Below are 12,955 nucleotides of genomic sequence, written 5' to 3'. Positions count from 1 at the left end.
AACTGTAGTTTCTCAATCATCAATGTTGTTGTTGTTGTTGTTGTTGTCTTCAGTCCTGACTGGTTTGATGCAGCTCTCCATGCTACTCTATTCTGTGCAAGCCTCTCTCTATTCTGTGCAAGCCTCTTCATCTCCAAGTACTTACTGCAACCTACATCCTTCTAAATCTGATTAGTGTATTCATCTCTTGGTCTCCCTCTACTATTTTTACCCTCCATGCTGCCCTCCAATGCTAACTTTGTGATCCCTTGATGCCTCAGAACATGTACTACCAACTGGTCCATTCTTCTTGTCAAGTTGTGCCACAAACTCCTCTTCTCCCCAATTCTGTTCAGTACCTCCTCATTACTTATGTGATCAACCCATGTAATCTTCAGCATTCTTCTATAGCACCACATTTCGAAAGCTTCTATTCTCTTCTTGTCCAAACTATTTATCGTCCATGTTTCACTTCCATACATGGCTACACTCCATACAAATACTTTCAGAAACGACTTCCTGACACTTAAATCTATACTCTATGTAAACAAATTTCTCTTCTTCAGAAACGCTTTCCTTGCCATTGCCAGTCTACATTTTATATCCTCTCTACTTCGACCATCATCAGTTATTTTGCTCCCCAAACAGCAAAACTCCTTTACTACTTTAAGTGCCTCATTTCCTAATCTAATTCCCTCAGCATCACCCGACTTAATTCGACTACATTCCATTATCCTCGTTTTGTTTTTGTTGATGTTCATCTTATATCCTCCTTTCAAGACACTGTCTATTCCGTTCAACTGCTCCTCCAAGTCCTTTGCTGTCTCTGACAGAATTACAATGTCATCGGCGAACCTCAACGTTTTTATTTCTTCTCCATGGACTTCAATACCTACTCCAAATTTTTCTTTTGTTTCCTTTACTGCTTGCTCAATATACAGATTGAATAACATCGGGGACAGGCTACAACCCTGTCTCACTCCCTTCCCAACCGCTGCTTCCCTTTCATGCCCCTCGACTCTTATAACTTCCATCTGGTTTCTGTAGAAATTGTAAATAGCCTTTCGCTCCCTGTATTTTATCCCTGTCACCTTTAGAATGTGAAAAAGAGTATTCCAGTCAACATTGTCAAAAGCTTTCTCTAAGTCTACAAATGCTAGAAATGTAGGTTTGCCTTTCCTTGATCTATTTTCTAAGATAAGTCATAGGGTCAGTATTGCCTCACGTGTTCCAAAATTTCTGCGGAATCCAAACTAATCTTCGCCGAAGTCGGCTTCTACCAGTTTTTCCATTTGTCTGTAAAGAATTCGCAGCTGTGACTTATTAAACTGATAGTTCGGTAATATTCACATCTGTCAACACCTGCTTTCTTTGGGATTGGAATTATTATATTATTCTTGAAGTCTGAGGGTATTTCGCCTGTTTCATACATCTTGCTCACCAGATGGTAGAGTTTTGTCAGGACTGGCTTCTCCCAAGGCCGTCAGTGGTTCCAATGGAATGTTTTCTACTCCGGGGGCCTTGTTTCGACTCAGGTCTTTCAGTGCTCTGTCAACCTCTTCACACAGTATTGTATCTCCCATTTCATCTTCATCTACATCCTCTTCCATTTCCATAATATTGTACTCAAGTGCATCGTCCTTGTATAGACCCTCTATATACTCCTTCCACCTTTCTGCTTTCCCTTCTTTGCTTAGAACTGGGTTTCCATCAAAGCTCTTGATATTCATACAAGTGGCTCTCTTTTCTCCAAAGGTCTCTTTTATTTTCCTGTAGGCAGTATCTATCTTACCCCTAGTGAGATAAGCCTCTACATCCTTACATTTGTCCTCTAGCCACCCTGCTTAGCCATTTTGCACTTCCTGTTGATCTCATTTTTGAGACGTTTGTATTCCCTTTTGCCTGCTTCATTTACTGCGTTTTTATATTTTCTCCTTTCATCAATTAAATTCAATATTTCTTCTGTTACTAGCCCTCGTCTTTTTACCTACTTGATGCCTTCACTACTTCATCCCTCAGAGCTACCCATTCTTCTTCTACTGTATTTCTTTCCCCCATTTCTGTCAATTGTTCCCTTATGCTCTCCCTGAAACTCTGTACAACCTCTGGTTTAGTCAGTTTATCCAGGTCCCATCTCCTTAAATTCCCACCTTTTTGCAGTTTCTTCAGTTTTAATCTACAGTTCATAACCAAAAGATTGTGGTCAGAGTCCACATCTGCGCCTGGAAATGTCTTACAATTTAAAACCTGGTTCCTCAATCTCTGTCTTACCATTATATAATCTATCTGATACTTTCTAGTATCTCCAGGATTCTTCCACGTATACAACCTTATTTTATGATTCTTGAACCATGTGTTAGCTATGATTAAGTTATGCTCTGTGCAAAATTCTACCAGACGGCTTCCTCTTTCATTTCTCTCCCCCAATCCATATTCACCCACTATGTTTCCTTCTCTCCCTTTTCCTACTCTCGAATTCCAGTCACCCATGACTATTAAATTTTCGTCTCCCTTCACAACCTGAATAATTTCTTTTATCTCATCATACATTTCATCAATTTCTTCATCATCTGCAGAGCTAGTTGGCATATAAACTTGTACTACTGTAGTCGGCGTGGGCTTCGTGTCTATCTTGGCCACAATAATGCGTTCACTATGCTGTTGGTAGTAGCTTACCCACACTCGTATTTTTTTATTCATTATTAAACCTACTCCTGCATTACCCCTATTTGATTTTGTATTTATAACCCTGTATTCACCTGACCAAAAGTCTTGTTCCTCCTGCCACCGAACTTCACCAATTCCCACTATATCTAACTTCAACCTATCCATTTCCCTTTTTAAATTTTCTAACCTACCTGCCCGATTAAGGAATCTGTCATTCCACGAACCGATCCGTAGAACGCCAGTTTTCTTTCTCCTGATAAATACGGCCTCTTGAGTAGTCCCCGCCCGGAGATCCGAATAGGGGACTATTTTACCTCCGGAATATTTTACCCAAGAGGAATAAAGTGTATGAAATAGCATTTCAGCATCTAGTGCAATCACACATGACCCATCTTCGAATTCTTGAACCAAACCTATCAGTACCAATCATTTCTATCTAAGGAGTTTTCAAAGAAGTGGTATATACCATATCACATTGTTATAATTTAATTAATTAATTAATTAAATAATTAATTGGATCTGGAAATACTCTGTTTATAATATCATCACAAGTGAAAACAGCAGCAGCTACACATTTATATGCATAATTACTCCTTATTTACTGAAGTATCAAGAGATACATAGATAATTTTACTGTGTCTACCCTCTGATACACCATTATTATATATTCTTTCAATAAATAACACTTTGTTCACATTCATTCAGTGAATCCGATTATTCATTCTATCAGTTTTTCAATTGAATGAGCCCATTCCACATTTGTTATGTGTAAAAAGGGGGAAAATTAGTATCGAGATTTGAAGATTGAGTAACCAGCATCTTTGCCACACTTTCAGTATAGTTTAATGTCCTAAACTTTAAAACTCTGAATCAAATCCACATAACTAAAAATAATTTATTTTACAGTATGATTTGACATTTGTTAAAGACTCATACTACTACTTTTTCTTTGAGTTTTCAACCCTGAGGTTGGTTTGCAGCAGAGCCCATTCCTCTCTTCTGTCTGCCTTCCTCTTCACTTCCACATATTTGTTACATCCAACATCATTCATGATCTGTTGCATGGTCCCCCCACTGATTCCTTCCCTCAGTACCTCCTTCTGCTATTGTTCCAATGATGTCGTTGTGTCTTAGTAGGATGTGCCCTACAAGTTTTTCTCTTCTTGTTTGGATGTGCCTCCACAGAGATCTGGTTTCCTGTGCTCTTCTAAGCACCTCTTTATTTGGTACTTTGTCTCTGCAGCTGATCATCATCATCCTTCTATAGCACCACATCTCCAGAGCCTCTAGCCATCTTCTCTTCCCATTGTTCAAGTTTCACATCCATATAGAGCCACACTCCAAACAAAACGTTTCATGATATGTTTCTTTATTTTCAGACACTGGTGAGTAAGTTCCTTCTCAGATTAAATACAATTTTGGGCTGTTGTATTCTGCTCACAATTTATTTCTGGCTTCTTCCATCCCTCATGATTTTGCTTCCCAGATAGGTAAATTCCTTTGTCACTTCCATCTCCTCCCTTCCAATTCTCATTATCATATTCTGCTTCTGTACTGTGTACCATCACTTTAGTCTTTTTCTCATTTATTCTCATTACATACTGATTGCATAGAATCCTTTCCATTGTTTTGAGGACTTCCTCTAGATCTTCTTTTGTCTCCATGACTATAGCAATCATCTGCTTTAACATAGCATGTCTATCTTCTGCCCATTAATTTTGATTCCCACCTCAGTGGTTTCTTGAACTTGGTCTATATCTCCCTGGATGTAAGTATTGAATATAAGAGGAGAGAGAGCACATCCTTGTCTTACCACTTTTCTAATATTTATTTCTTGTTCCTAGTGACAGTTCCTAATCACTGCCACCTCATTCTTAGAGCAAATGAGTATCACACAGATGTCTTTGTACATCATTCCACTTTTCCTCAGCATTCTGAACATCTCTTGCCAGATAACGTTATCAAATGTCTTTTCCCTGTCTACAAAGGCAATATAAGTTGGTTTATTTTTCTGTAATTGCTTTTCAATAAGGAGTCTCAGTGTCAGAATCACTTCTTGTGTCCCCAATCCCCTTCTGAAACCAAACACATCACTCAGCATTTCCTCCACCTTCTCTTCAATTCTCTTATTTTTATGAGAATTTTTTATGCATGTGACATTAGGCTTGAAGTTCACTACTGTTCACATTTTGTAGCTGCTGCCTTCTTTGGTATAGGAACAATGATGCATTTCTGGAAGTCTGTCAATATCTCTCCTGTGTTATAGATGGACCTGATAAGTTTAAGCAGCATCATTTTCCTGCTGTCACCAGCACTCTTTATAAGTTCTGCAGGGATGTCATCAATACCCACTGCTTTGTTGTCCCATAGTTCTTTTAGAGCTTTGTCAAATTCTTCTTGCAGAATGTCATCTCTCTTGTCATCTTCATCTACTTGCTCTTCTCTTCCCATTACTTCCTCCGAAAGAGTATTCCGGCATAAAACTCCTCAATGTATTCTTCCCATCTCTTCACCATGTCTTCACCAAACAGCATATTCCCCTCTTTATTTTCTATTGTGCCTGAGAGTGTTGTTTTACCTTTGTTAAAAATTTATTTTCTGTTCTGTAGGATAAATCAGTTTTTCCATTTTGCATATTTTCTTTCACTTCCCTGCACAATTCCTCAAGAAAATTTTCTTTTGTTTTCCTGGCTTCTCTACTGACTAAATTCCTTCGTCGTCTGTATTCAGCTTTTCCTTGTTCATCAGTTGCGTTTTTTCTATAAGCTCAATAACATCTGCTGTAATCCATACTATCTGGGCAATAAGTTGTCAAAACAGATTTAAAATTCTGCCACACAAAGGAATGTGCTGCGAAGATAACAAAGTGCATGTCATGTAATCAACCAAATGCAAATGCAAATTAATTTCACTTTTGTTGCATTTGAATTGTGGTCTGCACATCCTAGTTTGAAAGCACAAACAATCTGCTGAACTAGTTTACTTCATTCACACAGATTAAAGCTATTACCTGGGGTTTCTGGAGAGGAATGCACCTTACCAAAACCATATGTTTACCTTTCAAGAAAACAAGAAAAACTGAGCCTGCTTTTGCTAAAATATAAAAGGAAAGAGGAATCTGAATAATGAGATTTCACAAAAGGCTATTACTTAAAATCAATCAAAGCAAACAAGGCAGAAGGAGGGAGAAATATATGACACTGCTGCTGAGCTTCCCAAGTTGTTGTTCAACACACCAGATATTTCTGTCCCATTAGATCTGAGGATTCATATTAAGATTAGCACTACGATTCTCGATGACAAAGTTCTCACGGAATTAATGTTGAGAAGAATAAGCCATATAGAAATCTTAACTGGCAAGAAAAGTAGAAGGCTGAGCAAGACAAACATATTTGAGAGGTATGACAATGGCCAGATACAATATGTTTGTTCTTCATCACAGCTACACTTTCATTTGTTCTACCACGATGTAGACCAATGCAGATCTCCTAATATTTATTTAAATCACATTAATTGACTGTTTCATTGGTTCTTGATAAGATATTTACATGAATAATATTTTATACCACCACAGGACACTGGTGTGATGTTCTACAACATTTATTATTCTGAAAATCAGTTTTCGGCTTTTATCCCATTATCAGGTAAAAAGATAAATGTGTGTGCCTGTGAAATTTTTTGAATCAAAGATTTTAAACTAGTGCATCTGCAGAGTATCTCATTTGGTTTCCAAAAACGACAGTTATTAAGGTTTGATTTAGGGGTAAAACTATTTAGTCCAGTAAAATTTGATGTAAAAAATATGTAGCTTGGATAAAATGTGAAACATTAAATAATGAACTACATGGAAAAAATACAACAATTGTTCTGAGAAAAAAATGAATTGTACACTTTGGTGACATATTGCAAGGTTTTGATAGACCAAGATAATCTTATCCTTAACAGGTCCAATATTACAAACAGATAAAATATTACAAGTGAACTAAACGGGTAAGTGAAACAACTGCAGTTATTCAAAGTAATTTTTTAACACAACAGCGGAAACCACAGTAACAGAAATAAAGGAAAAATGGAGAATGTGAGTAGTTTACAAAGTGTAATTTACAAAGTGATCTGAATTGGATTGGATTTTACTTACTGGAGTACTCAAGTAAAGGGATGAGGCACTGTAGAAATAGCAGAGGAAATGGTGAACTTTAACGTTTTTGGGCTGCACATTACATTTTGTACAATGGAAGGGAAATTCTCTTGCCCCACCATTACTCATTTCAAATGCACATCATTTTTATGAGTATCAATAGTCTCTCGGAGTCTTTCCTCTTCAAGGAATTTCAGTGCCCAGTCGCAGTTGTTTCACTATGTGCAAGCTTAGTAATCATACCAAGTAACATTAAAGATTAATCCACGAAACATAATCTTCTGTTTCTGGCCTGACAGACCAGAAAGTAATAACCATTAATGGATGTCCACTTCCATAACACGGTGATGTGAACTTGCTAGCCATCTGTCATTGGCACAACAGAAATAATGTTTCTTTCTTTTTTTTTTTCCTTCTGATAACTTCAAAATTTAGTTTGGTGGGCACTGAATTTGTTTATCCAGTAGCCCAGTGGGGTTTCCTGGAACCATTAGTTTCTTGTAAGGAGTAACAGCATTATGAATATTTGTTGTCATATGTGGGACCCCTATATCGATTCAGTTAAATTACTATCTGTTTGGGTGACCAAGTAGCTGAGACACAGCACCAAGGTAGTGGAGATAAAGTTCAAATGGCTCCGAGCACTATGGAACTTAACAGCGGCGGTCATCAGTCCCCTGGAGATAAAGTCTCTGTGGCCACCTCTGGAAAACTGAGCTCCTTCATGTTTGTCAGTCTCATGTTTAAAATGATTACACTGTTTGCCTGAAGTACATGTGAGAATGTGTGAGCGACAGCAGGAAATATGAGGTTGACTTCTCCAGCCACATAACCTTTTTCTATAATTTAGTTTTACATTACAAATGGCAGCATTCTTTGATAGTTTGGTGATGTTCGCAGTATCAGTAGAGACTGAAATGACTGACAGATATGGCTTAATTTGGCAATGCACGTAACACATCGAATGTTGGTGACTGCCTGGGGTAACTAATTAGTATGAAACAGTCTTAGGGATCTATAATCTATCTGAGAAAGTAGTGTTCATAACCTAAAGTGTGTAGTTCTTTTTACTGTTTGTAATATTACTGTAATGAATATGTAATTTTCCTGTTGTTTTCCAGAACATCCAGAGAAGCAAAGATTATTAAACAAGTAAATTTGTTTACTTTCCGTTATGAATGTAAGAACATTTATCTCATTATCGCAAACTGTAGTAAATTGTCTCAGTCATTTCCTAACCTGGAAATGAGTTAGTTTTCTGTATTGTTCAGTGAAAGACCATAACAACAACAGCGTATTTTAGTGAAACCACATTGTAACTATTGTAGTTTGTAGATTATTTATGAAACATGGATGCCTTTCAAACTTATGACAGAGGAATGCCAATATGGTGTTTATTTATGGCAAATGTGATGGTAATGGTACAGCTGCAGATAACGAATATCGCGTACGTTATCCAACTTGGAGGATTCTGAATGCACGAACCATTAGAGAAGGATTTCGAATGTTACGGGAGACAGGTTCTCTACTTCGCATCCATTATCAGTATGAGTGCTCGATATGTGAAGACAATGATGAGGATATTACAGATGCTGTTCAATGTAGCCCAGGTACCAGTATACGGCATATCTCTCGACGATTAGGCACTTCACAATCTAAGGTATGGCATACACTGAAGTACAATAATCTGCATCCTTACAATAAACAAAAAGTGTGTCATTTACATCCGGGAGATCCTGCCCTTCGCTTGGGGCTGTGCAACTGGTTAAATACTAATCGGCAGTTATACAAATACATTTTATTTACTGATGAGGCATAGTTTACTTCAGATGGTATAAACAATTTACATAACTAGCACTTATGGTCTGAAGCAAACCCACATGCAAAAGTGCAATGCAATTCCCAGCGGCAATTTGCCATAAATGGAAAACTACTGCAAATACATGTCTGGGACATGTTCTATTAGATTCACCAGATAAATAACAACAAAATAAATGGAAATCGTGCTTTGCTTTAACCTCATACAGTTTTGCGATGACTTCATAATAGCGAAGTTTATAAGTTTCAGGCAAGACCTTTTATTAGCCATAACTCTGTAACTAAACATTTGCGGACCTATATTTATATGAACTTTTTCTTCAGTTTTACTTGCAGAATAACATATTAAAATATTTGCATACCTTCGTGAATCACCCTGTATAACAAATATAAATTGCTGGAGCAGCTTATCACCTCATTAACCTCCCACCACCTCTACTATTGTCATATGAAGTGCAACACTGTTAGCAAATTTAATCAAATAAACCTTAATGTTAAAATAAGAGTTGCAAAGATGCCTCAAAACCATTATGGCAGAAAAAAGCGCAGAGGAATACTATACAGTCCTGACAGCCTGGCGTCAAGGCTACCAAACATAATGCACCTCCACTGCCTTCAGAACTATGTGGCCACATCTTCCCAACTGTGATGGATGCTTACCGCTGGCTTAGGCTAAGTAAGAGTCACGGTGGTTCTTTTCATGTCTGTCCCACTTGAGTTAGTATCTGGAGCCAGGTGGTGTGGGACCTGCTCAATGGAAAAATTCATACAGTGAGGCTACAAAACCACAAACATACTGTTGTTAACTCTTGCTTTTTCTCAGCTCTCAGTTGAGTTATGTATCCTTTCTCGGCCCATCGACTTGTGAGTAGGTCCCATGTAGTGAGCTGTACCATCATTACTCTCCCTTCTGGCATACTGCGTCATGTACACTCGGGTTCAGACTTTTATAAAGTGATGCCTGTGTGTGTGTGTGTGTGTGTGTGTGTGTGTGTGTGTGTGTGTGTGTTTTGGGGGGAGAGGGAGGAGAAAAGGAAGGAGGGTGCAGAGCATGTGTTCCTATAGTTACTTAGCCCTTGCAAGACATGGTCACTGTCAGCAAACTAACAGGACATCAAACACTTCTGCAAGTAGTCTCACTAGCCCACATTTCCTGTTCAGAGGGTACATTATTCAATCATCGTAGTTGCCTGTGAATTAATTTCACTTGCTTCACATCATCTCCCAGAAAGGCTGCCTTTGTTCACCAGATACCACCATCTAATCCACTACTCACCCCTGCCATATTGCAGTTAGATGCCAGTTTAGGTATGTGACGAAGCAAGCTGGGATCTCTTTACTTCCTCTCTTGTTTTGCCATCTGTCTCCTTACATTCATTTATTCATTTTTGACTAATTGCCATTAACATACATTAGTATGATCTCCATTTTCATAAAAGAGAAAGGTTGGCCCTCGGTCCTAAGAAATATAACACCAGATCTAATTTTGTGCTTAGTTTTGTGTACGTAATCGATTTCCTAATTTGACTTCCTTGTTAATACTTTTGTTATAGGGTGAAATTAGTAATTGTTTCGTGACTTTAAATGCTATTGTTGACTTATGAACAAATATAAATTCTGTACTAATTATAAATATTTGGAAGAAGAACTACTAGGATTCTTAAAGTATTTATTTGGCTCCATTCGAAAACGTTTTAGCAAAGCCAGCCCTTAATTAATTCCAAAATAATTACCAGATATGTCAAAGTATTGTTTGTATAACTATATCTGTTAATTTCATTATTTAAACAAATAATGCAGCATAACCTTGGTGGCAGAAGAAACTAAAAAAGGAGGAAATTTTTGATGTACTCTGTTACTTGTAATTTATGTAACTTGAACAAAAACAATGTATAGTTTCTGTACCTATTTTTGTGAGAATATATGAAGGGAAGTCTGTATCGGTTAAGGTAACAATAATGCACTAACTTAACAGTGCAATAAGTGTAACACAAATAGGCCGTGTGTTAAAACAATGAGAGTGTCTGCTCAATTTATCTGAGAAACTGTGTGTCACATGTACCTTATTATTCTGCAAGAACTGAGCTGTGTGGTTAGGTATTTACTGCTCATAGATGTTCAACAGCAAACTGTTGTAGCAGTACACCGAAGTTTGCCTGCAAGCTATTAATGAGGCTTATCATTTGCCAATAGTGAACTTGCCATATAACTGTGTAATATGGGGGGAGGGGGTTGTGAATAGTGAAAGTAAAGAACTGTGAAACGCAACTGTGCAACTGTCGGCTACATCATTTACAGTAGTCAGTGTTGAACTGCAAACCCCCTATTTTTCAGCCAGTGTAATAATGCAGTACATCAACACCGAGGACTATCAATGAAGAAATAAAGCAGGCGAACATCACATGTATGCTGATGTGTTGTGCTTATGGATGGGTAATACCAGACAACTTCAGACATTCTTCAAGGAGCTAAGTTTTAACTAGAACAATATCAAATTCACAATGGATTTAGGGGGTTATTTCATACATTATTTAGCTCTAACCATAGATATTAGAGACCACATTCACATGTTAAGATCTACAGGAAGCCTGCCACCACTGACTTTGTAATAGATGTCAATTCTCAACATCCAGTAGTGACCTTATGCTGCCTTTCATTCAGTGATACATTGCCAAATACCCAGACAACTTCCAAAGTGAACTGAAAACAATTAAACACATACCATCAAGCAATGGCTACTCTCCTGCTTTGATGTAACCCATTAAGAAAATAAATAAATTAAAAAAATAAATAAAAAATAAAAACCAGTCTCCTCTCTTCTTTACCCTGTGCTCGACCAACCACCTCAAGATTTTAATATAATGGGCCATCAAATGAAAATGACACAGATGGAAAAAAAAGGTAAATGAATTAACAGTTATGGCAATTACTTCTGAAATTAAAAGTACAGCTTCCCTACTTTTCCCAGCTGTCTCATTTTGATCTGACTTCCCTTGAAAAATGTGCACAGTTCCATATTTAGGAAAAGTCTCTCTGTATGTAGACAGAAAGCTTTAATCCAGGGACTTTAAAACATTATTTTTATGTGCACAATACTAATGGACACTTTTTGCTCAATGGTAAAGATAGTGCTTCAGCTCTGTAAAAGAGTGAACTATACAAAATCACTTTCAACTGGGGCAGATTCTATGTAGGCCAGTTTGGCAGGGCAATATTGACCTTCACTTACCTGTTTAGTTTGCTTGTAATATTTTACCCATTTGTAATACTAGATCTGTTAAGGACAAGATTACCTTGTTCTGCCAAAACCTTTGAATCTGTCAAAAGTTTTCTACATATCATTAAACTTATTTTTCATCTCACAACAACTGTTCTATTTTGCCATGTAGTTCATTAAATAATGTATAACATTTTATGTAAGGTACATATTTTACATAAAACTGGTTGAAGCTGACCTCGGGGAAGACCAGTTTGGAAATGTTGGAACACGTGTAGCAATACTGACCCTACGACTTATCTTAGAAGATAGATTAAGGAAAGGCAAACCTACATTTCTAGCATTTGTAGACTCAGAGAAAGCTTTTGACAATCTCTTTCACATTCTGAAGGTGGCAGGGGTCAAACACAGGGAGCGAAAGGCTTTTTACAATTTGTACAGAAACCAAATGGCAGTTATAAGAGTCAAGGGGCATGAAAGGGATGCAGAGGTTGGGAAGGGAGTAAGACAGGGTTGTAGCTGATCCTCGATGTTATTCAATCTGTATATTGAGCAAGCAGTAAAGGAAACAAAAGAAAAATTTGGAGTAGGAATTAAATCCATGGAGATGAAACTTTGAAGTTTGCTGATGACATTGTAATTCTGTCAGAGACAGCAAAGGACCTGGAAGAGCAGTTGAACAGAATGGACAGTGTCTTGAAAGGATGATATAAGATGAACAACAACAACAAAAGCAAAACAAGGATAATGTAATGGAGTCGAATTAAATCGGCTGATGCTGCGGGAATTACAGTAGGAAATGAGAGACTTAAAATAGTAGATGAATTTTGATATTCAGGAAGCAAAATAACTGATGATGGTTGAAGTAGAGAGGATATAAAATGTAGGCTGGCTATGGCAAGGAAAGCGTTTCCGAAGAAGAGAAGTTTGTTAACATCGAGTATAGATTTAAGTGTCAGGAAGTCTTTTCTAAAAGTATCTGTATGGATTATAGTCATGTATGGAAGTGAAACATGGACGATAACTAGTATAGACAAAAACAGAATAGAAGCTTTCGAAATGTGGTGATACAGAAGAACGCTGAAGATTAGATGGGTAGATCACATAACCAATGAGGTGGTACTGAACAGAACTGG

General features: G+C 37.4%; 1 protein-coding gene across 1 annotated transcript in view; it reads right to left on the bottom strand.

Annotated features, from left to right (window-relative positions):
- LOC126162833 (E3 ubiquitin-protein ligase RNF169-like) overlaps nt 1-12,955 on the bottom strand; it is a 94,416-nt gene that overhangs the window by 65,132 nt on the left and 16,329 nt on the right. The window lies entirely within an intron of this gene.

This window comes from Schistocerca cancellata, chromosome 2, assembly GCF_023864275.1.
Source record: "Schistocerca cancellata isolate TAMUIC-IGC-003103 chromosome 2, iqSchCanc2.1, whole genome shotgun sequence".
NCBI classification, from domain to species: Eukaryota; Metazoa; Arthropoda; class Insecta; order Orthoptera; family Acrididae; genus Schistocerca; species Schistocerca cancellata.
The sequence above is the reverse complement of the archived record's forward strand: the minus strand, read 5'-3'. Positions and strand labels throughout refer to the sequence as shown.